Genomic DNA, 27702 nt, shown 5'->3' on the forward strand with positions numbered 1-27702 from the left:
CGACTTGACCGTTTCAGCCTATTATCAAACCTGATTATATATAATCATCTGTTTTTAGCTCTTCATATTTCAATCTGCAATTTCTTATCAAACCCAACCTCCCAGCTTCCAATTGTTCCAATACTCATGGCTTTTTACATGTTCAAAATCAAACATTTCCCATTTCCAAAGCCCCTAATCCTCTTTTATCTCTTAATCATCACCGGCTTCTTCTCAGAACCAAGCCCATTTACAAGTGCTTTAAACTTCCGCTTCCCCAATTTCACTTCCGGTGACACCCGTATAAAATATGAGAGAGCTTTCCCCAAAGATCAAATCATCCAACTCACCGGCAACAAGGCCATAACAAATGTTGTAGGTCGAGCCACGTATTCTAGTCCTATGCACTTGTGGGACAAGGCATCCAGAAATCTCACAGATTTCAGTACAAATTTTACCTTTGTCATCGATTCTCAAGAGAAAAGTAATTATGGAGATGGGCTTGCCTTCTTCCTAGCACCTAATGGGTCAATAATTCCTCCTGATGTCGATGAAGGTGGCGCTATGGGTCTCACTAACGATCACGAGCCACTAAACTCGACGGACAATCCTTTCGTCGCTGTGGAGTTTGACATCTTTTCAAACATTGACCCCGTTACAAAGCTATGGGATCCGCTTGGCGAACATGTAGGTATTGATATAAACTCCATGTTATCTGTAGCTAATGTGTCATGGCGGGGGGGTAATTATTCAATTATTGAGGGGAGAATTAATGAAGCTCGGATTAGTTATAATTCTATTTCTCATAATTTGAGTGTTGTCTGCACTGGTCTCATAAACAATGCTACTGAATGGCAATCCCTTTATTATATTATTGATTTGAGAGATCACCTACCTGAATGGGTAACTTTTGGATTCTCAGCCGCAACAGGAGGTTCTTCTGCAATCTATACAGTTCACACATGGGATTTTAGTTCAAGTTTGAAAGATGTTGTAACCAACCAAAGGAAAAAGAACAACTTAGGATTAGCCATCGGGTTGGGTGTCGGTGGACCTTTTTTGGTTGGTGGGTTGGCTTTAATTCTTTTGGGCTTGTGGAAGAAGAGGAATAGGAGGCGCACAGATGAGGAACTTGCCCTTGATAGGTGCATGGATGAAGAATTTCAAAAGGGAATAGGACCAAAGAGGTTCTTATTTAATGAATTGGCTTGTGCCACCAATAATTTCAATGATGAAGAGAAGCTAGGTCAAGGTGGATTTGGTGGGGTTTATAAAGGATTTTTAAGGGACTCAAAACACCTTTGTTGCTGTTAAGAGGGTGTCAAAAGGGTCTAAACAGGGAATAAAGGAGTACGCATCAGAAGTAAAAATTATTAGTCAATTGAGACATAAGAATTTGGTTCAGCTTATTGGTTGGTGCCATGAAAGAGGAGAACTCTTACTTGTTTATGAGTTCATGCCCAATGGAAGCTTAGATTCACATCTTTTTAGAGAAGAAAACTTATTGATATGGGCAATGAGGTACAACATTGCTCAAGGATTGGCGTTGGCATTGCTTTACTTGCATGAAGAATGGGAGCAATGCGTGGTGCATAGGGATATAAAATCAAGCAACATTATGCTTGATTCAAACTTTAATACCAAGCTTGGGGATTTTGGACTAGCTAGGCTTGTGGACCACCTAAAAAGGTCACAAACCACTGTTGTGGCTGGCACCATGGGCTACATGGCTCCAGAATGTGTTACAACCGGAAAGGCTAGTAAGGAGTCAGATGTCTATAGTTTCGGAATTGTCGCTCTAGAGATTGCTTGTGGAAGAAAACCAATCAAGCTCAACACCCTTGAAAATCAAGTAGTTATGGTGGAGTGGGTTTGGGAGCTCTATGGAATAAGAAAGATACTTGAAGCAGTAGACCCAAAGTTAGGTGGAGATTTTGATGACACTACAAGAAATTAGGTCTTTAGGGGCGACTTAAAGTCGCCCTTAAAGGTCCTAAAGTGGACGCTGTTGGCAACAGCGTCCACTTTTCGACCCTAAAGGTGTCGATGCTAATAGTCCGACCCTAATGATCAAATGTCTGATTATCAGGGTCCACTTAAAAGTCGACCCTAATGATCACTTTTAGTGTCCACTTTATCGCCCCTAAAAGTCGCAATGTTTGGACCCTAAAGATGATGTAAACGGAAGCGAAAGTCGACCCTAATAGTCAAGCATTAGTCCAATTTTAGTTAACCATTAGGGTCGACTTTATGGACCCTAATGGCCCTTTTAAAAAAATAATAATAATAACTATTAGCATCCAAATCAAAGTGGACGCTGACAGTTGACCATTAGCGTCCACTTTTGTGGACGCTAATAGTCCTAAAAAATAAAAAATAAAAAAACTAACTATCAGCGTCCACTTAGAGTCGACCCTAATGATGACTTTTAGCGTCCACTTTATCGACCCTAAAAGACGCATGTTTTGACTCTAAAGATGATGTACACAAAAGAATTAGTCGACGCTAATAGTCGACCATTAGCGTCCACAAATAATGGTCCAAAAATATTAAAAAAAAAATTGACTATCAGCGTCCACTTTTGAAGTGGACGCTGATAGTTGACCATTAGGGTCCACAAATGTCGACCCTAATGGTCCTAAAAAATCAAAAAAAAAAAAAAAAAAAAAAACTGCGATCGATCGTAGCATCAGTAGGTTTTCAAAATTTGGCAATCGATCGCACTTGGAGTGCGATCGATCGTAGCATCAGTAGGTTTTCGAAATTTTGGGATCGATCGCACTTGGAGTGCGATCGATCGCAGCATCAGTAGGTTTTCAGAAATTTGCGATCGATCGCACTCCAAGTGCGATCGATCGCAGCATCAGTAGGTTTTCGAAATTTTGGGATCGATCGCACTCCAAGTGCGATCGATCGCAGCATCAGTAGGTTTTCGAAATTTTGGGATCGATCGCACTTGGAGTGCGATCGATCGCAGCATCAGTAGGTTTTCTAATGATTTCCAGTTCAAGTGAAGAACAATTCACACAAATAACATCAAAAGTCAACTGACTAGTCTTAGCTAAAAGAGTCACTAATAGAGTAAGATCTTGAAGGCTTAAATATATCATATTTGTAACTCTGACAAATGACAACTAAGAGGCCAAACTGCAGTCCATTCTTATCCATGCAACACATATCAACTGATGTTAAAAATTAGACTTTCAGTCAGCTCATTATTTATCAACCCACTTAACTTGTCTCAAGAGTCATGGAGAGATGAAGACCACATGAAATTAGTCAAAATACAACCACCAACCTCTTGTTGAATGTGGACACCAAAATCTCCAAATACAATGTTCCCAGACGCATCTTTAGCATTAGTTTTCTGAAGAAAATTCTGCATCAAAAAACAATGACATACTGAATTTTACTCTTCATCTTGGGGAAAAATATAATGAAGAAGTTATAAGATCTATGCAATGCAATGAAATGAACACAGGTAGTTTTTCACAGTATTTCATGAAACCAAAAAAGAACTGCACAATTTAAATCACCTGATCAATTAATAGTATTCAACCCAAAAGCGAAAATATAAATTCCTTACGTAACTCACCTGCCGTGCTCCCTCTGCGACACAAATAACAGCCGAACTCTTTGTCTCAATCAGGTATTTCAGATGACTCAAAACACCATAAGGCTCGTGCAAATTAAAAGATACCTTAGATGTGCATATCAGTAGAATCAGTAACAGCTCACAAAGATAACTATCCAATTAATTGCTAGTAATAAGTACCTCATGAATCAAACATATGTCAATTTGTCCACTAGCTAGGGATGCATGCATAGCTATATATCTACTGCTACGGCCCATCAATTTCACAATGCCAACACCATGATAAGCACTGTGTGCCTAATAACAAGATTGAGGCAAAACAAAAAAAAAGTTCACTATGAAGAAACCAACACTAAAAGAATTCAGCAGGAAAACTTATCCGGAGAAACATAACTCCATGCATGGGCAAATAAAATGCACGTATAGTACCTCTATAAGAAACATTGCATTTATGTTTAAGTACACAACAACATTGTTTGATGAATCAATTAATATATGAAATAATCAAACTAATCTAAATGCCCACAAGAAACATAACTCAAAATGACTAACCTCATCAAAATCATAAAAAATATGTGAGAACTGCCCCATTAACCAAACCTACCAAGGGAGAAAACTATTAAATATATGTTTTACAATCCATGGGCAGCAAAATTCCAAAACCCAAAATAAAGTACTTATCTGCATCCTCTTCCTTGCCAATTCATCCTCATAAGCAATTTGAGTAATCTACCACAATGAACCAATATATAATATCAAAGACAATGAAAATGAAACCCAAAATGATAGAGAAAGAGATACTAAAAATGTGTTTCTTCATGAAATATATTAAAGCGAGAACCTGCTTGGGTGGTTTAACTTTCTTGTACTCTTGTCATCCTGCATACACTTAAAAATAAAATTTAGAAAGATATTATTACTCCCTTACATTGTTTACTCAAAGTTCTTTAACCTTGATAACCATGTCAAGGGAGATTTACTAACTCAAAAGTTGTTGAACCAAAAATTTTGCGAATATCTTAATATAATATAAACCAAATAAAAAGTACCAACAAATATACATTACCAAACAGATCACGATCAACAAATAGTCAAATACACATTAGCAAATAGAAAGTACCAACAACTATCCAAATACATAGTATCAAAAAATATATCACAAATAGATGCTATCAAAGAGTACATCCTAAATAAAGTTATTCCAAAGCTCCCTCAATTGTTGGCTTCACTTGATGCACCTCCAAGCAAGCTCCCTCCAGACCTAAGAGAATAAAATTTCATATAATGATCAATAAGCTTTTTAACGATTACTTAGTATGTGTGTTTTTGTAAAATTAATGCATAGGTGGAGTTTCATTAATCCTCCAATACGTGACATTAAGAACTCAACAGTGGCTTTCAATTTGTTCGTTTCCTCAACGTTGGCTTGCAAATTCTCCCTGTACTGATGAAGTTCGATTCTAGTCTGTTGAAGCTCGCTTTGAGTATCTTCTTGTCTTTTCCTACACTCATCGTGGTTGTCGAAGTGGGTGAACGCTTGAGATGAAGTTCTTAAAGGGGTAGGAATAAGACTGCATCCCATTCCTCTAACGTGCCCAGCTCGTTGGCCCCCTAGTACTTGTGTGACTATTTCTTGCATTCGGTCATCCACACTTGTTCCCTCCACATTGCCTTCCTCTAAGGCCTCACTGGTTGTTAATTCTTGCTTTTGAAGCTGCACAAGTCATAGTTGGCCTTAGTTTAACATATACTTCATGCAAGTTTACTATTCATGTTCTTCACTAATCAACTTAATGATCGGAGCGTAAACAGTTACTTACATATAGACTTTTGCATTTGTCGTTCACAAACTATTTATCATTTTTTCTTGTATGGGTAACCTTATATAGTTCAACAGGATTAGGCTTCACTTTTGTTTCTTGTTCCTACACATAATATATATAATCAAAGTTTACACTAAATAACGTTACTTTCATTAAATTATGGTACGAGATACTTACCTTTTTGTAAATGACGTTGACAAATGAACAAGTCCCAGCTGTGTGCTTTGTTTCCAATTTGCTTCTGTTTTTTATATTTCGTTCAGACTTTTTCTATGAAATTTGGAAAGAAAAAAAAAAACACAATTATTCATAAAATGTCTTCAAGTGCATGCAAATTATATCAATTTGAATATTCTAATCAGTATAATAATATATATTTACCTTCCATTTACCGCCATCAAATGAGTCACATATTAGGTTCCATTGTTGAGGACCATACCCTGCTGGCACGTTTTCCCTCCCAATAGCCTTAGCCTTGGCAATCCCCTCATCATCGTCTTTATCAATGCCGTCAAAATATTTCTTGTAATGATCCCTATACAAGTTCGAACGAAGCCTAGCATATGCACAACCCAATTTATGTTCAACATCTTTGATGTGCTCGTATCGTTCCATATTCAGTGCGAAGTTTGACTGATACATAATAGATAAGAAAACAATGGTAAAAAATGTGTCACATTAATTTTCCATACGAAACATATTATTAAACATTACATTGATATTCATACCTAAACATGAAATAACAACTTGCTCTTTTCTTCAGCTGGGACCTTTTTCCATTCACCGTGATGGAGTTCGCACATGTTACGAATAATCTCCCCAATCTTGCTTGCAAACCATGATGCATTCTCACCTACAGGTGCCCGGTGTCTATTCGGGATGTTTAGCACTAAGGGACCATTCTTAAGTACGTGGTCACTCAACTTCTTACACTTTGCCTTACCCCTTACACTTCTGACAGACGTGGTAGCTGTTACGCAAAACATGGTAACGTAGTAAGTTATATTTGGAAAAGTATATTGTCAAATGTCTATAACAAACCAAAATAATACAAAAATAACAGTTCATAAACATAAAATTCATGAACTTACAAGATGCAGTAGGGGCGGCTCCCTGTGAATCCAATCCTGCCACTAAGTGAATAGGATTATTAGACTCATGCGAAGGATGCCCATCCACTGACTCGAGGAGGAGGGGGGGAGAGGGCGACACTTGCATATCTGTATCACCAAACCTAGAATTGAGAGTCGGACTCTCATGCTCGTCAATAAGGCCCCGACCTTGACCTGGGCCTCGGCCTCGGCCTCTTGCTGCTGGGACACGTTTGCGTCCTGTTGTTGTCATTGTTATAATCAATCTGCTAACAAGTCAAAAACCACAAAATTCTATTAGTCAATTTATAACCATATAGCATGTTCAATATTTTTGACAAACATATAATAATCATGCTAGTGTTCAACACATTTCATCATCAGATTCATATTCAGAATCTGTATCACTGTTACTTGAAGATGATTGTTCGTGTTCAGAGTCCTCTTCGTGTTCAGAGTCCTCTTCGTGTTCAGAGTCTATATCGTTGTCGCTACATAACTCCTCTTCCTCATCAAAGTTTGTATCATGGTCCTCGTCTGGCAAGTTATTGTTGGCAAACATGCTTGCATCAAGTTGAATATATAATTCGTCAATTGCTATTATCGCATCATCTCTACTTAATTGAGTGGAGGCTTCAACATTCGCTTCATCAACAAAGACCATATTACCCCCAACACATTCACCTTCCTGGTATACGTCATCACTGAGTCTTTGGTCATCTTTTGTACTATCTCCTTTTTGTACTGTTGGAATATCATAGATGTCTCTATTGATCCACTTCTGCACCACTTTCCAATTACCACCCAATTTGAGATCATCCAAGTAAAACACTTGCGAAGCTTGACATGCTAAGATGAATGGGTCGGATTCACACCATTTACGAGAAGTATTCACAATCGTGAAGCCTTGGTCCATTCGTACTCCTGTTGCACTCCCAGTGTCCCACCAATCGCACTCAAACAAGTACACGAGATTTTGGCCAGGGTAACGTAACTCTAGAATATTTTTTAACTCACCATAATACTCCGTTATTGAGGTTTCGTCCTCACCTGAAACAGAAACACCACTGTTCTGGGTAGTATGAGTTTCTGCACATTCTTTCGTGTGATACCTAACCCCATTCACGATGCAACCTCTATACGATTTAACATGACGATCAAGCCCACATGCAAGATCATATAATTGTTTTGAGTCATTGTCTGCAGTACGCCCACTATTGTATAAACGTTTATGGAACCAACGTTCAAAGTTAGCCTCATGCTTTTTATCAATGTCACGGCCACCCTCTCTTTTGATCATATTATAATGTTCACTGCATGAAAAATAAACGTATTGGTAAATGATCATCAACCCTACAATTATAACATGTCGTAACAAGTAAAACACAAAGGCCATTACTAAACTTACTCCAAATATGAAGCCGTTTCGTTACAGTTGGTAAGCACATACCATCGTGCCCTAACAAAATCATTAGCATCTAGTGTTACTAATTTAGCTGCTCCTAACGGCCGAACTCGTTGGGAGAACACATCCAAGCGCTGGCTCATTTTTACAACATCAACGTCAACATTTCTCCATTCACGGTTCCATCTTGTCTCAATCCCCCGAAGATACCTGGAACAGAAGGTCAAGCTCTCCTCAGCTAAGTAACACTCGACAATAGACCCCTCTGGACACGCTTTGTTACGCGTCCACTTCTTATATCTTCCAAGTTCTCTTTCGAACGGATACATCCAACGGTTTTATACAGGACCAGCAAGCTCGGCCTCCCGAGGTAAATGAAGTGCTAGATGGATCATAACATCAAAAAAAGCTGGCAGAAATATTTTTTCCATTTTGCATAAAATTATTACAATGTCAACTTTCATTTGTTTTAGGATATCAACTTTCAACGTCCATGCACATAACTGCGTAAAAAATGTACTGAACTCGGTCAATGTTGTTCGTATTTCCGACGTAGAGAAATTTCGAATTGCAACAAGAAGCAAGCGCTGTAAGAAGACATGACAATCGTGGCTTTTCATACTCGAAATTTTACCAGGAAGCTTGTTCACACATCGACCAATGTTAGATGCATACCCGTCAGGAAATTTAACACCTTTCAACCACTCACATAAACTCTTCTTCTCATCTCTTGTCAAGGTGTACTTCGCAAGTGGCATCCTATAAGTTTCACCCTTTGGCTTCACATGCAATTTTTTACGTATACCCATCAACTGTAAATCTCTTCGTGCCTTGACTGTGTCCTTGGTCTTCCCATCGATATTCATCAACGTACCTAAGATACTTTCACATATGTTCTTCTCAATATGCATTACATCTAAATTATGACGTAGTTTCAAGCTTGATCAGTAAGGCAACTCAAAGAAAATACTTCTCTTCTTCCAATTCAACACAACATCTGTGTACTTTCTCTTTCTCCCGCTTGTTTTTCCAAATTGCAAACCCTCAGCATCTCTTAGCTGTTTCAACAATTGACTTCCAGACAATTCTTCAGGTTGCAATCTATGCTCCTCTGTACCATCAAACAAATCTCCTCTTTTGCGCCATGGATGCTCTTGAGGAAGCCACCGACGATGACACATGAAGCACACCTTATGCCCATACTTCAAATACCTGAACGATGTATCCTTATTACATACTGGACATGCAAGCTTTCCAATTGTAGACCACCCAGATAATTTTTCATATGCGGGAAAATCATTTATAGTCCATAGTAATGTCGCATGCAATTGAAATGTCTCTTTCTTTGATGCATCGTACACGCGTATGCCTTCATTCCATAAATCTTTCAAGTCATCAACCAATGGCCGCAAATATACATCAATATTCTTTCCAGGATCTGAAAGCCCTGGGATAATAAGGGGCAACATCAAATTTGGACTCTTCATACACTTCCACGGAGGGAGATTGTACATCGTTAACATTACTGCCCATATGCTATGTGTTGTACTCATATTACCATATGGGTTGAAACCATCACTTGCTAAGCCAAGCCGCACGTTGCGGGAATCACTTGCAAACCACTCATGTCTTTTATCAAACTCTTTCCATACAATAGAATCGGCGGGGTGTCTGAGAGTATTGCCATCATCTTCTCGACCTTCTTTGTGCCACCGCATTTCCTTGGCCATTTCTTTTGTCATAAACAACCGTTGTAACCTCGATTTTATTGGAAAATACCGTAAGACCTTTTGAGGAATATTACTTTTTCTGCCTTTTCCATCAATCCATCTTGAATTGTAGCACTTTGGGCATACCACTTTATCTGCATGTTCTTTCCAAAAAAGCACACAACCATTCTTGCATGCGTGTATCTTATCGTAACCGAATCCCAAGTGTCGCCTAAACTGTATTGCTTCTCTATACGAGCGTGGCAATGTCTCTCCATCTGGGAGGGCCGTCTTTATCAAGTCAATCATCATATCAAACGCCTTGTTACTCATGTTGCAGAACGCCTTTATATGAAGCATCTTCAGTATAAAAGCAATTTGTGTAAATTTCTTGCAGCCTGGATAAAGTTCTCGTAAACTATCTTCCCAAAATTGGTAGAAGGAGCTTGTTTGTTCGTGATTATCAGTTGTGGGGCCCTGTGAAGTAGAGGATTCTCCGATGTTAGCATCAACAAATGTCCCCATACATACATCGTCTAACAATTCTTCAACTGCATCAACCTCCTCCATCATTTCACTTGTATGTGTATGCATGTTTGTAGAAGTGTTTTCCCTAAGATGATCTTCTTCCCCGTGAAATATCCATCTAGTGTACGTCGGAGTAAATCCATTCATATACAAGTGGCCCTTCACCTCGCTAATATGAGAATAATATCGATTTGCACAATCACGGCATGGACACTTTGTCATATCACGTGAATCAACTGATTTAACTGCCATTCCCATGAATTCTTCCACACCTTTTTGAAATCGCTCTGAACATCGAGTACTTTCCCGCATCCAACTCCTATCCATATTGATGTCCCTATTAGAGGTTATTCGTTACGTACATGTACGCACACAAGGGAATTAGAAGATCATATTCTTAAGAATTAATAAAATTAAATGAGAGGTCTGTTCTCAAATATTAAGGGAGGGAACGTTTAAAAGGAGCATGGGTAATGAGAGAATTCTAGAAGTGGGTTACTAGTTTAGAACAAATATACACGAAATGATGCTAGCGCAATGCGATGTTACCTAACAAAATATTCTAGAAGTGGGTTACTAGTTTAGAACAAATTTCTATTTGTAATTTATTTACTAGTTTAGCTCAATGACAATATTACATTTTTTTAGTATTGTTGTTAGGTTTGATATTTATTATAGAATGTTGTCTTGTTTCAAGTTTACTGTGCTGCTTCCTTATTGAACTTAAATAGGAAAGACAATACAATCATAATCCATACCAACTTTGATAACAGAAGTAGATGTGAAGTAGAAAATTAATAACATAATCCTAATATAAGAATAAGACTTAATACTAATCTAAAAGTAATAAGAGAAGAAGCAAGGTTTAATACAACTACAAGAGAAGAAGATAGGTTTAATGGAACCACAAAAGTATATGTGTTTATATATGTTAAAGCTTGTCCTTAGGGGATCGAGTATAGGGCACGTGCAATCGATCTCGGGATCGATCGCAGTACCAGAAGCTCAAGGTGAGAATCAGAGCAAACTGCGATCGATCGCAGGATCAAAAGCTCAATGTGAGAATCAGAGCAAACTGCGATCAACAACAGGATCAGAAGCTCAATGCGAGAATCAGAGCAAACTGCGATCGATCGCAGGATTAGAAGCTCAAACTGAGAATCAGAGTACTCTGCGATCGATCGTAGGCTTGATGCGATCGCAAATAGGCGTTCAATGCCATAAAAAACATAAGGAAAAAACTTCATTGTAGCCTGTATTTCCAACTTGTGATGCTCTGGATTTCCAGCTTTTAACAATGCTTTCAATCTCTCATCACTTGGAAGTTTGGAAGCTCAAGATGAGTCAAGGCCAACGCTTATTTCTTTCTCTTTCTTTGCTAAATTATCAAGATGAGGGATGAGGAAAATACAAGGCTTTCTATCATATTAAGGAACCATATATATATAGCTAGCTACAATCACTATAGATTTGATGCTTGGATTTGAAGCTTTGTGCTTTTCTGCACAAAATGTCAAATATCCAAACTCCAACCAAAATGATGGAGATTAAGGACCTTAAAATGGACAACTATAAAACGATGCACATCATTTGACAAAATTACCCTAGACAACTACATAATATCTTCACAATTTTTTTTTTTATAAATATTTGACCCTGGACCTTCTCATAGAAAAGTCATTATGAGATTAAATTAATTGATTGAAAGGATTGAAGGATTGGATAATTTCACAATATATATATTTTAAGGATTCAAGCTCACTTATTCAAAGAGCTCATGAACCTTACAATCATACACACTACTCTGCCTTATTTTTTTTTTGGTCACAAATGAGTAATCCTAAATATCATATCGCTGGTTAGCTATTTGAATAGCAAATATGAAATAGAGACATCGGGGGGCAAGTGGGCAACCGAATGTCAAATGTGGCGCCCATATTTGGGCATGTCCAAAGCCTCTCCCTGTTGGAAAATTACTTAAGAGGGGCCTAACCGTACCTCATCCTACCAAACTTCTCTTCTTCTTTTTTCTTTCTATCAACGACCTCATTCATAATCCAATGTTTGTTGTTAGGATCTAAATACATAGCAAGGCATTCATTCCACTCACTTTCATGGTGCTTTATGTTATAGTATTTATACCAAGGATTATAGAAAATGGCCATTCCCAATTTCCCATAGTATGGTTCTCTTCATTCACACTAAAGATTCCAATATGTGCCAACAAGGCCCACAACGACAGAGATGCCGTGGGCAATAACTCAGTCATCAGATTATTAGGTAAATACATCCACAGATTTACATACTATACTAGATTTACATACTATATCATTTACTAGTAAATCCAGACTAGTTAATGATTCACACACATATTCAAAGCAAAGATTAAAAAATAATACCACAAAATTGTGAATGTTAAAAATGAAGCACCTTTTTTACAAGGTAAAATAAGATGAAATGAAGTGATTTGTGGATCGTGCAATTCTAAACGAACAAAATATAAGTAAGGACTCAGTTAAAATAAGATAGGTTGCAGCAACCATAGCATTTGACAAAAAACTCAGTTGAGCAGTTGAGTAAGTTTTAGAAATTGATGTTTTAATCCATTATTTAATAACAAAAGAGAAACAAACACTTCCACATTTATATTAAGATCCAAACTCCAAAGCCTAATCCTTGGAAATTATCATATATTTCCTTTCCATGTCTTCGATACAGCAAGAGAAACATTTGTAAATGGACCTAAAGAATTGCCTCAATAGCAAACTAAGAAAGTAAATTTAGAATGAAATCTTGAAAGAGTAAAATCTTGAAGAAACAGGAGAATTCAGATTTTATATTATTCGTTTAATCAACTGAATTGGAAGAGCAAAAATCAAATATTCTAAGATTGGATGTCAGTTTAATCAACTGAATTGGAAAAACTTTCTCACTATAAGCTATTCTATTGAATCATACAAAAATAATCAACAGAAAAAACGGAGAGCCCAAAAAACAAATTAAAGTAACACATGAGAAACATTTCTTGGCTCCCATTAAAAGCCCATATTTCACTATCTATTTGTACATGTGCACCTAATAGATATGATATCTATTCACCCAGAGTTAGAGGCTAAAAATCTACCTATAACCCATGCAACCAAGCAAATAGCTAATTTAACCACCCACCTAAAAATCCCTATACATTTTATATACAGTTATAAAACATTAACACAGAAAACATCTCTCGAGATGTTATATGTTCTGTTCTCTTCTTCCCCATACCGGACCTTCTCTATCTAACTCAAATGTCATGATAATTTTGGCTTACTTTTCCTTTTGGCTTAATTTTGGCTTACTCAAATGTCAAAGTTTTTTTTGGAATTGGAATGAAATACAAGTCTTAAATTCCTGGCTCCCATTAAAAGCTTTCTCATATTTCCTCCCACTAATCACTCATTTAGCCACATTTAGGGGTCCACGGCAGTTTTTGAATGAAACCAATTAGTTCGATAGGGGAAAAACTAGAAAGAGAAGAAGAGAGGAAGTACCCAAATACTTAATTTCTTCAAATCACAATTCATGGATACTATTTGAGTGATTGAGAGGCATTTAAGGTTTGCAAGGGTTTAGGAGAAACTCATACCTGAGAGAGCTACAAGAGAGAGTTAAGTTCGCCGGAGTGAGAGCTGGCAGTGAGAGAGGTGTGCCGGAAACAGCTGCCAGAGAGAGAGAAACTTGCGTGGAGTGAGTGAGAGAGAGAGAGCTCGAGAGAGAGGGAGGGAGAGAGTGAGAGTGAGAGACAGAGTGAGAGACGATTGGCGGGAGGTGTGGGAGTTGGTGAAAATTTTGTTCCGAAAATTTTAGAACCCCCGCCAGTTTACCGCCCTCTAGCTATTGGTAAACTTTTTTGTGCAGCTAAATATTTGGGGTATTTTATTTACAAAAAAAAAATAAAAGAGAAAAATATAAATAAAAATCCTCCAAACTATGAGCCGTTTGTAATATAGTCCTTCAATGTTCATAATGGACTAAAGTAGCCTGTCAAACTATTTTAATTGTATCAAAAAGTCTACTTATTTTGTTATATTTTTATAATACCCCTATTCTTTTAACAAAGTAAAATCAAATGTACGGTTCTTTAGATATTTTAAAAAAATAAACAGTTTATTCCCTGAAGTCAAATTTTGTACCTTTAATTTTACTTTAATACGATATGAAGCAATTTTTAATTTAGGTAAACTACAGTGATTAATTATTTATTATTTATTCCAAAAAACATTTTCTTTTTTTGTTTTTATTCACCCATTGGTTTTCTTGTATTTTTAAAAAAAATTGTTTCTTTTTTTTTTAAATTATTTTATTATTTATTTGTTAAAATAATAGGGGTATTCTAGGAATATTAAAAATTAGTGGCATTTTTATACAATTTGGTAGTTCGAGTTACTTTAGTATATTTTGAACATTTGAGGGTTATATTGCAAACGACTGGTACTTTTGGTGGCTTTGTTATATTTTTTCCAAACAAAAAATATACTTCCAATTTTTTAATTTTAATTTTTTTAATTTATTTATTTTAAATTTGTCTCTTATAATATGTTTTTATTATTATAATATTAACTAAAAAATTTCGTTTAATAAATTTTTATGATAAAGATCATTAAGTTGATATTTATCTTATAATTAATTATAAAATAATACAAAATCCAAAGGAATATAAGATCAATATAACTAAGGCACTAAGATAATATAAAAAGCTAACAGTTCAATTGAATGTTCGATTGAACCTTCAATTGTATCCAGTTTGATTTATCAATTGATCATACCATAGTCAATCGAACTAATTCAGTAGCATCGATCAGACATTTGATTCTATCACGATCAATCGAACTAATTCATTATGATCGATCGGATGTTTGATCGAACGATTGATCCTATCGCGATCAATCGAACTAATTCATTAGCATCGATCGGATGTTTGATCGATCATTTAATCATATCATGATCAATCGAACTAATTCATTATGATCGATCGGATGTTTGATCGAACGATTGATCCTATCGCGATCAATCGAACTAATTCATTAGGATCGATCGGATGTTTGATCGATCATTTAATTATATCACGATCAATCGAACTAATTCATTATGATCGATCGGATGTTTGATCGATCATTTAATTATATCACGATCAATCGAACTAATTCATTATGATCGATCGGATGTTTGATCGAACGATTGATCCTATCGCGATCAATCGAACTAATATGTAATAGTATCGATCGGAATTGATTTTATCAGATCTTTGATTGAACCTTCAATCATGTCAAGTTTTATTGATTGTATCTCGATCAATTTAAGTAATGCACTAATATAATATAAAATGCTTAGAGTTCAATTCAATGTTCAATCGAACATTTAATTTGTTTGAATTTTGTTCGATTATTTGATCTTATCACGATCGATCGAATGAATGCACTAGGTTGGACCAATTGGATGTCTGATCAAACATTCAATTTCAATTGTTTCAAGTTTGATTAATCATTTGATCATATCATGATCGAAGTTGTTGTACATTATGCAATAAAAATTTAAAAAAATAATAATTGCATAAATATATATATATATATATATATATATATATATATATATATATATATATGGTGATTCTGTTATTGCGATCGATCGCACCTTGGGTGCGATCGATCGCAATAACAGAATCACTCCACGCACACCCTTCGCCGAATGCGATCGATCGCACCATGTGTGCGATCGATCGCACTCGGACAGCACACCATGTGACCTATTTTAGGTCACTTTCCCCCCACCCCCCCACAACATTTTCTCCCCCTCCCCCTGGGCCGTACACCTCTCCAAGCACCCCACCCACGCACCTCCGGCACAACCACTCGTCCACCATTTTTAATCACCTCTACCACACAACCACCACACGGTTCTCTTCTCCGGCAACCATACCAGGTACTTTTCACCACCTCTACTTTACACCCCATTCCCCATTCCCATCAACACCCCAACCACGATCACTTTTGAATTTTTTTTTTTTTGTCTCATATTTCTGCAATTGTGGGTGTTCATCCACCCACATTGCTTTGTTGTGGTTGGATTTTGCTGTTTTTGCAAGGGTTTTGAGCGGAGTTGCGTTGTTTTGCAATTTTGCCTATTTCTAGTGCACAACAGGTGTTCGACAAAAGTCCCCAATCAAGCTCATCATGCCAAGAACTCGAGCTTCGTCCTCCCGAGGGTCTGATACCCGAGCTATTTCTCCGCCACCCACTTTTGAGGAATGGGAGCTGCTATTTGAGACCACTTTCGCCATTCGCGAAGACTTTGAAAATCTTGAGGGGACTCAATGGGCCGTCGTCGAGTTCAAGCGACGGGGGCTCAAGAAGCTTTTCAAGCCGGTCACCTCCACTGCTTACAGAAAATTGGTGATCGAGTTTTATACCCACCTGTCTCATGACTACAGGAGGCTGGCTGTCCTCTCTTCGAAAGTGCAAGGCAAAGCTATTGACGTAACACGGGCTGACATTGCTGCTGCCCTTCAATGCAATGATGAGCAACCTCCAGAAGCCGCACAACTTGCTGACCAACCGGACAGCTTCTACGTGGCGGAAATTATTGAGGACATGTGCGAAGGGATATATGCTGATGCCCACCATAATGCCGCCAGCCGATCGAAGCTACCTCAACGGCTTTGGTTTGTGGACTCCGTATTACACCCACTACAAAAATTATGGTCATTAGCGGCGACCCAAAGTTGCCGCTAATGAGCAAAAAGTTGCCGCTATTTACAAATACCGGCGACACGAGGCCGCTATTTGGTGGTTGGTAGTAAGTCGACGGTAAAACCAAATACCGGCGACTTTCAAAGTTGCCGCTATTGTCAAGGTAATAGCGGCCACTTTAAGTCGCCGCTAATACATTTTTTTTTTGCCGGAAAAAATGATTCAAAATGGTTCCATGGTTGCCGCTATTATATATCATTAGCGGCGACCACCAAGTTGCCGCTAATTGTATGTCATTAGCGGCGACTTTAAGTTGCCGCTAATAATATAAGAAAATTAAAAAAAAAATTAAAAAAAGTCAATAGCGGCAACTTGGAGTTGCCGCTATTCCTCTGTCATTAGCGGCAACATCCAGTTGCCGCTATTTATCTCATTAGCGGCAACTTAGAGGTTGCCGCTAATGAATTAAAAAAATAGAAACTCAATAGCGGCGACTATAGAGTCGCCGCTATTGATTAAAAATAATTAAAAAAAAAAAAACAAAAACAAAAACAAAAAAAAAACAAAAAAGAAAAGAAAGAAGCATCCATATATATATATAGTTGGGATGGCACATGCAATGCACATGCTTCATTCCCTATATTATGTATCACTATAATTGTTACCATTATAATTTTAATAATATACATATATTATCCTATAAATAGATTTAATGTCTAGATTATTTAACAAGTATACATAAAATTTTCTGAAAAGTAAGACTATAAAAATCACAATTTCATATTCTCAGCAATCAAACAGATCGTAGAACCCAAAAATTCACACTATTACAAGACAGTCATTAAAGTTTGTAATTTCTTAGCAACCAAAAAGCCGTCGGATCCAATCTTTTCGTTTGAAAACAACACAAAGAACTATACCTGCACAAACAGCACTACAAGAGCATCAGATATTTGCTGCAGGCTACGATGAATGGTTTTTAAGGAATATTATAGCCAAGCAAAAACACAACTGGTGCCTAACATGGGAATTTCGGATCTAGACAACATTTAGAGAAAAATTAGCAGTATGGCAAGCAAAAATGGGAGGCAGCATAAAAATACAAAATACTGCAGCCTTTGAGCATGAACTAAGTAGAAGCGACTCCAAGCAAAACAAGCCAAAGCCAACTAAGTAGAGAATATCTGCAGTAAAACCAACCGACACATTAGGTAAAACCCCAACACCAAATCCAATAACTTGCATGAATATAAAACATTAATATGTTGCATTTGTTATTCCCCAAACTATGAATTTTGGCCTTCACTGTTCAAGGCCATAAGACAGTAAATTTGCTTTTAAAAGTAAGAGGTGTTAGAAAGCTAGCATTATGAGTAAAAAGGCAAATAACCCTTACCATATTTATTATGACATCTTCTAGGTACATGGGTCTGTTTTCCCACTAAGCACTCTACGCATTCATTTTTTGTAATGTTGAATCATTTACATCAATGAGATTTAAAAAAGAAAAAAAAAATCACTCTTTTCCTTTTACAGCACATTCTACACCATTACATATCTCCTATTAGACAGCTTTACACTATGAAGAACATAAGAAGTAGAATAAATCAACCTAAAATTCATTGATAACTACCCCCACCAACTGCACGAACATCCCATGACTCTGCAGTTTCATATCAAAAGTGAAAGTAATAAGAGCCATTAAAGGAACAACGTACCCCAACCAATACATGGTCATTGAAGACATCGATTGCTGCAAGGATTCCCCTGAATTAGAAAAAGAAGAAAAATTTATATGAATTAACTATAAACGTATGGAAGTGCAAAGACAAAAAACAACGAAAAAACTAAGTACAAAGGAATTATAAGAAACCTAGAGGGAAGTGCAAAGATACTTTTGGAAAAAAATGGCGGAACAAATTAAAGATTTTTTTCTGGCAAGTAATCAACGAATAAGTGACAAAAGAGTACACTACCTAAGTACAAAGGAATTATAAGAAAGAAAAAGAAATAAACAGATAGCAAGACAACAGATGCAAAACGGGGAAAAAAAAAAAAACATATTATCCAAAATTAAATTGAGAAATAAGGGGGGTGTTGGCTGGATTTTCCAGCAAGACACACTCCAAGGGCAGTAGATTAAACAAGGGAAACACAAGAGAATAAGAAGATCAACTTGCTGCAGAAATTCTGCAGAAAATGAGCAAAAGGCAAGAGAAAAAAACAGGGGAAAAAACAGGGAGAGGAAGAACAATTTTCTGCAAGGGACTTGGCTCTTTCTTCTATTTTTCTTCTTCTTCTTACGTTACAAATTTCTGAAGCTACACAATACAAAAGACAAGAGAAACCTTTTACAAAAGTAAGTTCTAGAACCACACGTGGCTTCACAACAAACACACATTTTCACCTACTACAAACTAGAGTTTAATAAACACAACCAAAGATAAAAGTTGAAAAGTCAAAGCACATTAGTTTGTAACAGGGGGCAAAAAACCATAAAACTATATTGGCTGCAAAGAGGGAAAGGAGAAAGAAGAGAAAAACGGCCAAGCAAAGGGAAAGGAAGAGAGGGGGGAGGAGAAGTGTTTCTCCTTTGCATTGTGGTTATAGCGAAGAAAGTAGAAGAGAAAAGGAAAGGAAATTATTTTCCTTTGTTTGGTTCCTAGACACAGGTAAAAAAAAGAAAAGGAGAATCACTACTCCATAACAAGCTGCGCGTAATGTAATATTAGCAAGATGAGAAGATTTCAAGAACTTACAACAGAAAAATAATGTAAATAGACTGAAATATATGACCTCCCTTACCTAACCAACTTGCAAAAGCCAAATACTGTAGCCTTTGAGCATGTCAAAAAGTTGCATTGTTTCCAAAAATAATATCAAGCTATGACAGCATGATTATAACAAGTCAGATATACAAAACCTCTCTACCATAGCAGCACTTTTTCTCTAATCTGCACATCAAGTTGGACATTATGACCAATCAAGTACATCAGTAAACATAATCCTGCTCAATGGGGAAAAGGATCAAATGGAGATATCAAGAAATCAAATGGGACTTAACCAACCCACACTAGCCATATAGACGTCACACCATGCAAGTGTACTGGCCGGTTGGCTCCAACATTATCTATCTCAGTAGTTAATGGTTGGTCATATTTGGTCCACTCTAAGCTATGAAAAAAGGCATTCTCCCTTTTAGCATCTGTCTAATCTCCTTGTGCTTCCTAATCCTATTAATGAAGACTCTACAACAATGATTCCAAACAAGTGTCTTTTTAGATTTCATAAACCTATGATCATTCTGTTCAACAAAAATGTAATGAACTAATCAAAATTCTTTAAAGTTCTCATAGGAACATTCTGGCATATTTGCGTAAAATTTCATCATTCTAAAGCTATAAAATGCAAAGTGGTCTCCCCAAATGTCCATCATGTCTCACCTAGTCCCTTCACCACCCTTCTGTTGAAAAACATGGCATGAGTAATGGTATGTCCATTGGATATCCAAAGCAATGGAAAATATCTCTGAAGAACAGAACAATCCAAACCCAGCAACCCCACCTCACTCAACCCTTATTGGATTTCCCCTTTATAAACCCAAAAAGAACTCCAAATCAAGGACCTTTAAGACCAGTTCAAAAGTAGTAAGTATCAAAGCAAAACCACAAGATATCCATAACCAATTAGATATTCCAATTCCGCACCCTGAAGTCTCCGAGTATTCTATAAAAAAAGCTAGCTAAAGTCAACATATGGACAGAATCACCTTGGAAACATGCAAGGAGACCAATAAGTACCTTGGGTAAGTTATTATCTACTCAATTGTTAAAAAGAAACTATTTACATTGATCACTACAAATGAACATGCCTAAATTATGAAACATAACACCTAACAAACGAGTGAAAATAGTAATATATAAATGCACAACTGAAATAGGAGGACATCATTTCTAAACAACTGAAATCGTCTTGTGTTTGTTTGATTTCTTAGAAACCAAACAAACACAAGACGCAAACTTTTTCACACTCTTACCTCTCTATCTTTACGAACTCCACTCACAAAGCTCACTCGAAAACCAGAGCTCCAAACGCAGCGTTTTCAGGCTTGAAAGCCATCGGATCCATCATGGGAGGGAGGGAGAGCAGCGGGAGAGAGATCGAGAGTGAGAGTGATGAGGGAGGTGAGTGAGAGGGGTGTTAGGGATTTTGGTGTTTTGAATGTTTGGGGAAAAAAGACGCGGTTTATGAAATTTTTTGTCCGAAAATTTCAGAAACCCCGCCACTGGATGGCGCTTTATTTTTCGCACTGCCTCAAATAGCGGCGACCCCAGAGTCGCCGCTATTGAGGGTAATTTTTTTTTTAAAAAAAAAATATATATTATACTTACAATTTTTTAATTTTTATTTATTTTTGTTTTTATTTATTTTCTCTTGTAATTTGTTTTTTTATTATTATAATATTAACTAATAATTTCCATTTAATAAATCTTTATGATAAAGATCATTAAGTTGATATTTATCTTATAATTAATTATAAGATCAATACAAAATCCAAAGATAATATAAGATTAATATAACTAATGCACTAAGATAATATAAAAAGCTTATAGTTCAATTGAATATTCGATTGAACTTTCAATTGTATCCAGTTTGATCAATCAATTGATCTTATCATGATCAATATAACTAATTTACTAAGATCAATTGGATGTTTGATCGATCAATTGATTCTATTACGATCAATCGTACTAATTCACTAGGATCGATTGGATTTTCGATGAGATGTTTGATCTTATCACGATCAATCGAACTAACTCACTAGGCTCGATTGGATGTTTGATCGATCGAATTTTCGATTCAACATTTGATTGATCATTTGATCCTATTACAATCAATCGAACTAATTCATTATGATCGATCGGATGTTTGATCGATCATTTGATCCTATCACGATCAATCGAACTAATTCATTCAGATCGATCTCAATCGAACTAATTCATTAGGATCGATCGAATGTTTAATCGATCACTTGATCCTATCACGATCAATCAAATTAATTCAGTAGGATCGATCGGATGTTTGATCAATCATTTGATCCTATCACGATCAATCAAATTAATTCAGTAGGATCCATCAGATCAAGTTATCAATCATTTGATCCTATCTCGATCAATCGAACTAATTCACTAGGATCGATCGGATGTTTAATCTATCATGATCAATCGAACTAATTCATTAGGATCGATCGGATGTTTAATCGATCATTTGATCCTATCACGTTCAATCGAACTAATTCATTAAGATCGATCTCAATCAAACTAATTCATTAGGATCGATAGAATCTTTGATCGATCACTTGATCCTATCACGATCAATCAAATTAATTCAGTAGGATCGATCGGATGTTTTATCGATCATTTGATCCTATCACGATCAATCGAATTAATTCAGTAGAATCCATCGGATGTTCGATCGATCATTGATCCTATCTCGATCAATCAAACTAATTCACTAGGATCGATCGGATGTTTAATCTATCATGATCAATCAAACTAATTCATTAGGATCGATCGGATGTTTGATCCTATCACGTTCAATCGAACTAATTCATTAGGATTGATCGGATGTTTGATCGAACATTTGATCCTATCACAATCAATCAAACAAATTCACTAGGATCGATTGGATTTTTGATCGAATATTTGATCCTATCACGATCAATCAAACATTTAAATATGAATAAGACATAGAAAACTTCAATAATATTATAAAAAAAATTAATTTTTCTAAGTGTTTTAATTTAATAGGAAAATTTGTTTTATTTAAAAGAAAAAAATAAATATTTATTTTTTTTATATAAAATAAGAATAGAAAAATAGAAAAAATTCACCAACAATTAATATAAAAGAAATAATGACATATTATCGAAGGTGAATTTTTGAGAAATAATTTTTTTCCTATTATATATGTAGGGTAAATAGCATCACCCCAATATTTATTTGTTTATTTTTTTAATTTTTTTTTTCAAGGGTCAATAGCGGCAACTATATGTTGCCGCTATTAAGTGCCTAATAGCGGCAACTTTTTAAAGTCGCCGCTATTGGGGGGTCAATAGCGGCAACATATAGTTGCCGCTAATAAGGCCTATTGTTTATTATTTTTTTAGCTCAAGTCCATTAGCGGCAACGTTTAAAGTTGTTGCTATTAGGCACTTAATAGCAGCAACTTTTAAAGTTCCCGCTATTGGGGGGTTAATAGCGGCAACTATACGTTGCCGCTAATAAGGTTTTTTTTTTTTTTTGGCTCAAGTCCAGTAGCGGCAACTTCTAAAGTTGCCGCTATTAAGCACATAATAGCGGCAACTTTTTAAAGTTGCCGCTATTGGGGGTCAATAGCGGCAACATATAGTTGCCGCTATTGGGGGTCAATAGCGGCAACATATAGTTGCTGCTAATAAGGCCTATTGTTTATTATTTTTTTAGCTCAAGTCCATTAGCGGCAACGTTTAAAGTTGTTGCTATTAGGCACTTAATAGCGGCAACTCTTACAGTTGCCGCTATTGGGGGGTTAATAGCGGCAACTATATGTTGCCGCTAATAAGGCTTTTTTTTTTTTTGGCTCAAGTCCAGTAGCGGCAACTTTAAGTACATAATAGCGGCAACTTTTTAAAGTTGCCGCTATTGGGGGTCAATAGCGGCAACATATAGTTGCCGCTAATAAGGCCTATTGTTTATTATTATTTTAGCTCAAGTCCATTAGCGGCAACTTTTAAAGTTGCCGCTATTAGGCACTTAATAGCGGCAACTTTTACAGTTGCCGCTATTGGGGGGTTAATAGCGGCAACTGTACATTGCCGCTAATAAGGCCTTTTTTTTTTTTTTTTGGTTGCTCAGGTCCATTAAAGTTGCCGCTATTAGACACTTAATAGCGGCAACTTTTACAGTTGCCGCTATTGGGGGGTCAATAGCGGCAACATATAGTTGCCGCTAATAAGGCCTATTGTTTATTATTTTTTTAGCTCAAGTCTTTAAAGTTGCCGCTATTAGGCGCTTAATAGCGGCAACTTTTAAAGTGGCCGCTATTGGGGGGCCAATAGCGGCAACTATATGTTGCCGCTGTTAAGGCCTATTGTTTATTATTTTTTTAGCTCAGGTCCATTAGCGGCAACTTCGAAAGTTGCCGCTATTGACCCATAAATAGCGGCAACTTTTGGAAGTTGCCGCTGTTAAGGTCATAATAGCAGCAATTGGCCGATGCCGCTAATTGTGTTTAAATAGCGGCAACGTTTGTTGCCGCTATTGTATACCTAATAGCGGCAACATTAGGATGTCGCCGCTAATGAGTAGTAAATAGCGGCAACAATTTGTGCCGCTATTGATGTTGTTGCTGAATATCAAATATAATGGTATTTAGCGTCCGCTAGTAGCGGCGACTTTAATGTTGCCGCTAATGAGAGACGATTAGCGGCAACTTTTAAAAGTTGCCGCTAATGACCCCTCATTAGCGGCAACTTTTGGGTCGCCGCTAATAATTTGGTTGCTAATAACCAAATTTCTTGTAGTGACCGTAATGCTTTTCCCTTGGGGCACAAAAGTCAGAGGCGGGATCAATTTCTTCAAGCACTCTACGCCTTCCATAAAGGTGCTTGGTACTCCATTCCCGACATAATTTGGAAGAAAATTTACAAATTTTGGAATGGGGTGCACGTTGGAGGAGCGGCGTCCACACATTCATGGGGGTTGCCTTTCCCATACTTAATCTCCTACATCCTCCGGAAGAAAGGCGTCAAGGGTACCGCAGCTGATGAACCAGTCACTACTACTCCCATATTTGGCATTCGCCAATGGAACAAGAGCCTCTCCCACATGCCCCAGGTAGCTCCAGCACCTGCAGTTGGTGCGGAAGAGTATGAGGCCGAGCCAATGGCCGAAGATGAACCTGTAGTTGATTCAGAGACAGCTGAGGAGGAGGCACGAAACCGAGAATTGTTCGTGAAGCACGAAACCGCTCACTTAGTGAAGAAATAGCGGGCCTTCGGAGAGAGTTGGCTGGCCAAAGAAAGGAGGCTCGAAAAAATAACGAATTGATGGACAAACGCCTAGGCGCCTTAGAAGAATTGATGCAATCCATTGTCAATTGGTTGCCACCACCATCTGCAGGAGCATCATCTTCTGGACAACAGTAAGCAAGGACTACCGTCTGGCTGAAGACATTAAACTTAGCGCTCATGGGAGGCACCCCATAGTTTACCATTTTTATTTTGTTTAGAATGTTTTAAGTTAATCTTTTTATTTGTCTTTAGTTTTGTTTCTTTTGACTTGCTTTTGTGTTTTCTTATGGGAATGACCCCGTATTTGCACATGGCCGGTTTTTGAATTGCAAGGTATCAATATATTTTCACTTAAAACTGAAATGAATTATTTTACGGTTTAGATTTTATTTTGTTATATTTGACAGTGTAAAATCTTTCCATAAGGTATCAATATATTCATCATATAATATATATACACTATTAGATCTGTAAAATTTAATATGAATTATGAAATGGGAATTGACTCTTCAAATTAGTCCAAATGTAACTACTAACCAAATGACAAATATATACAAATTAAAATCTTTCTTTAGGAGGATGGAATTGACGGTGCATAATGTGTCACTTTATTTAAAAATTTTAAATAATGTAGTGATATATACACAATTTTAGTAGACGTTATTGGGCAGCAATAAAATATATATATTTGAGCCAAGGTGCGATCGATCGCAGTAATCGAATAATGGACTTAAACATTCTGTTACAACGATCGATCGCACCCAAGGTGCGATCGATCGCAGAAACAGAGTCACCACTCACATCCTTGGCCGAATGCGATCGATCGCACCATGTGTGCGATCGATCGTACTCTTATTTTTTTTTTAATTTATCTACCTACTCTTTAGGGTCGACTCTTGTCGACCCTAATACCTAAGCATTAGGGTCGACTCTTAGAGTCGATCCTAATAATGCATCTTTAGCGTCCACTTTTAGTGGACGCTATTGGTAATCAATTTTAATTTTTAATTTTTTTTTCATTTATCGACCTACTCTTTAGGGTCGACTTTTGTCGACCCTAATACTTAGGCATTAGGGTCGACTTTTAAAGTCGACCCTAATAATGCATCTTTAGCGTCCACTTTTAGTGGACGCTATTGGTAATAAATTTTAATTTTTAATTTTTTTTTTCATATATCGACCTACTCTTTAGGGTCGACAAAAGTCGACCCTAATACTTAAGCATTAGGGTCGATTTTTAAAGTCGACCCTAATAATGCATCTTTAGCGTCCACTTTTAGTGGACGCTATTGGTAATAAATTTTAATTTTTAATTTTTTTTTTCATATATCGACCTACTCTTTAGGGTCGACTTTTAAAGTCGACCCTAATAATGCATCTTTAGCGTCCACTTCTAGTGGACGCTATTGGTAATAAATTTTAATTTTTAATTTTTTTTTTCATATATCGACCTACTCTTTAGGGTCGACTTTTGTCGACCCTAATACTTAAGCATTAGGGTCGACTTTTAAAGTCAACCCTAATAATGCATCTTTAGCGTCCACTTTTAGTGGACGCTATTGGTAATAAATTTTAATTTTTAATTTTTTTTTTCATATATCGACCTACTCTTTAGGGTCGACAAAAGTCGACCATAATACTTAAGCATTAGGGTCGACTTTTAAAGTTGACCCTAATAATGCATCTTTAGCGTCCACTTATAGTGGACGCTATTGGTAATAAATTTTAATTTTTAATTTTTTTTTTTTCATTTATCGACCTAATCTTTAAGGTTGACTTTTGTCGACCCTAATACTTAAGCATTAGGGTCGACTTTTAAAGTCGACCCTAATAATGCATCTTTAGCGTCCACTTTTAGTGGACGCTATTGGTAATCAATTTTAATTTTTAATTTTTTTTTCATATATCGACCTACTCTTTAGGGTCGGCAAAAGTCAACCCTAATACTTAAGCATTAGGGTCGACTTTTAAAGTCGACCCTAATAATGAATCTTTAGCGTCCACTTTTAGTAGACGCTATTGGCCATCAATTGTAATTTTTAATTTTTTTTTTTGATTTATCGACTTAATCTTTAGGGTCGACTCTAATACTTAATCATTAGGGTCGACTTTAAAAGTCGACCCTATTGATCTTTTATTTGATATTTTTTTATTTTTTCCATCTTTTTGCGTCCACTATTGGTGTACTATAAGCATCGACTATTGTCGACGCTAAAAGTTTTTTTGGCCCCAAAAACGTTTCCTGCCCCTTTAATAATTCCCGCGTGTATATTAGGGTCGACTTATTAGTGTCCACTGAAAAGTTGACGCTAATAGTCAAGCTTTCGACCCATTATTAGCGTCGACTTTTATGTGGACGCTAATACGTGACTATTAGGGGCGAGTTTCGAAAGTCGCCCCTAATAGTTGAGTATTAGGGGCGACTACTAAGTCGCCCCTAATAAGTCGCCCCTGATGAATCAGTTTCTTGTAATGTGAGTAGCAAATGGAGCGATTGATGATTGTTGGGCTTTGGTGCGCTCACCCTGATCGCAATCTTAGGCTTTCGATAAGGCAAACAATTCATGTTCTCAATTTTGAGGCTCCATTGCCTGTTCTTCCATCAAATATACCAGGGCCACCACATTTTTCTGCTACAATGAATAGACATACGAAGTCACTTTCGATGCCCCATGTTGCTACTCAGCATGAAGGAGGACATAATCAATATACAAGCAATAGTTACACCAATTCCTCTGTATCTACCTCATCCTCTACGACTTCTCCATCCGCATCGCTTTTGCATACGAGTTAA

The 27702-nt window shown here is 36.8% G+C and overlaps 1 pseudogene; it reads left to right on the forward strand.

Annotated features, from left to right (window-relative positions):
* The first annotated feature begins 126 nt into the window (after positions 1 to 126).
* LOC132177945 (L-type lectin-domain containing receptor kinase IX.1 pseudogene) lies at positions 127 to 27702 on the forward strand (annotated as a pseudogene).

Source organism: Corylus avellana, chromosome 4 (assembly GCF_965113065.1).
Source record: "Corylus avellana chromosome 4, dhCorAvel1.hap1.2, whole genome shotgun sequence".
Classification (NCBI taxonomy): domain Eukaryota; kingdom Viridiplantae; phylum Streptophyta; class Magnoliopsida; order Fagales; family Betulaceae; genus Corylus; species Corylus avellana.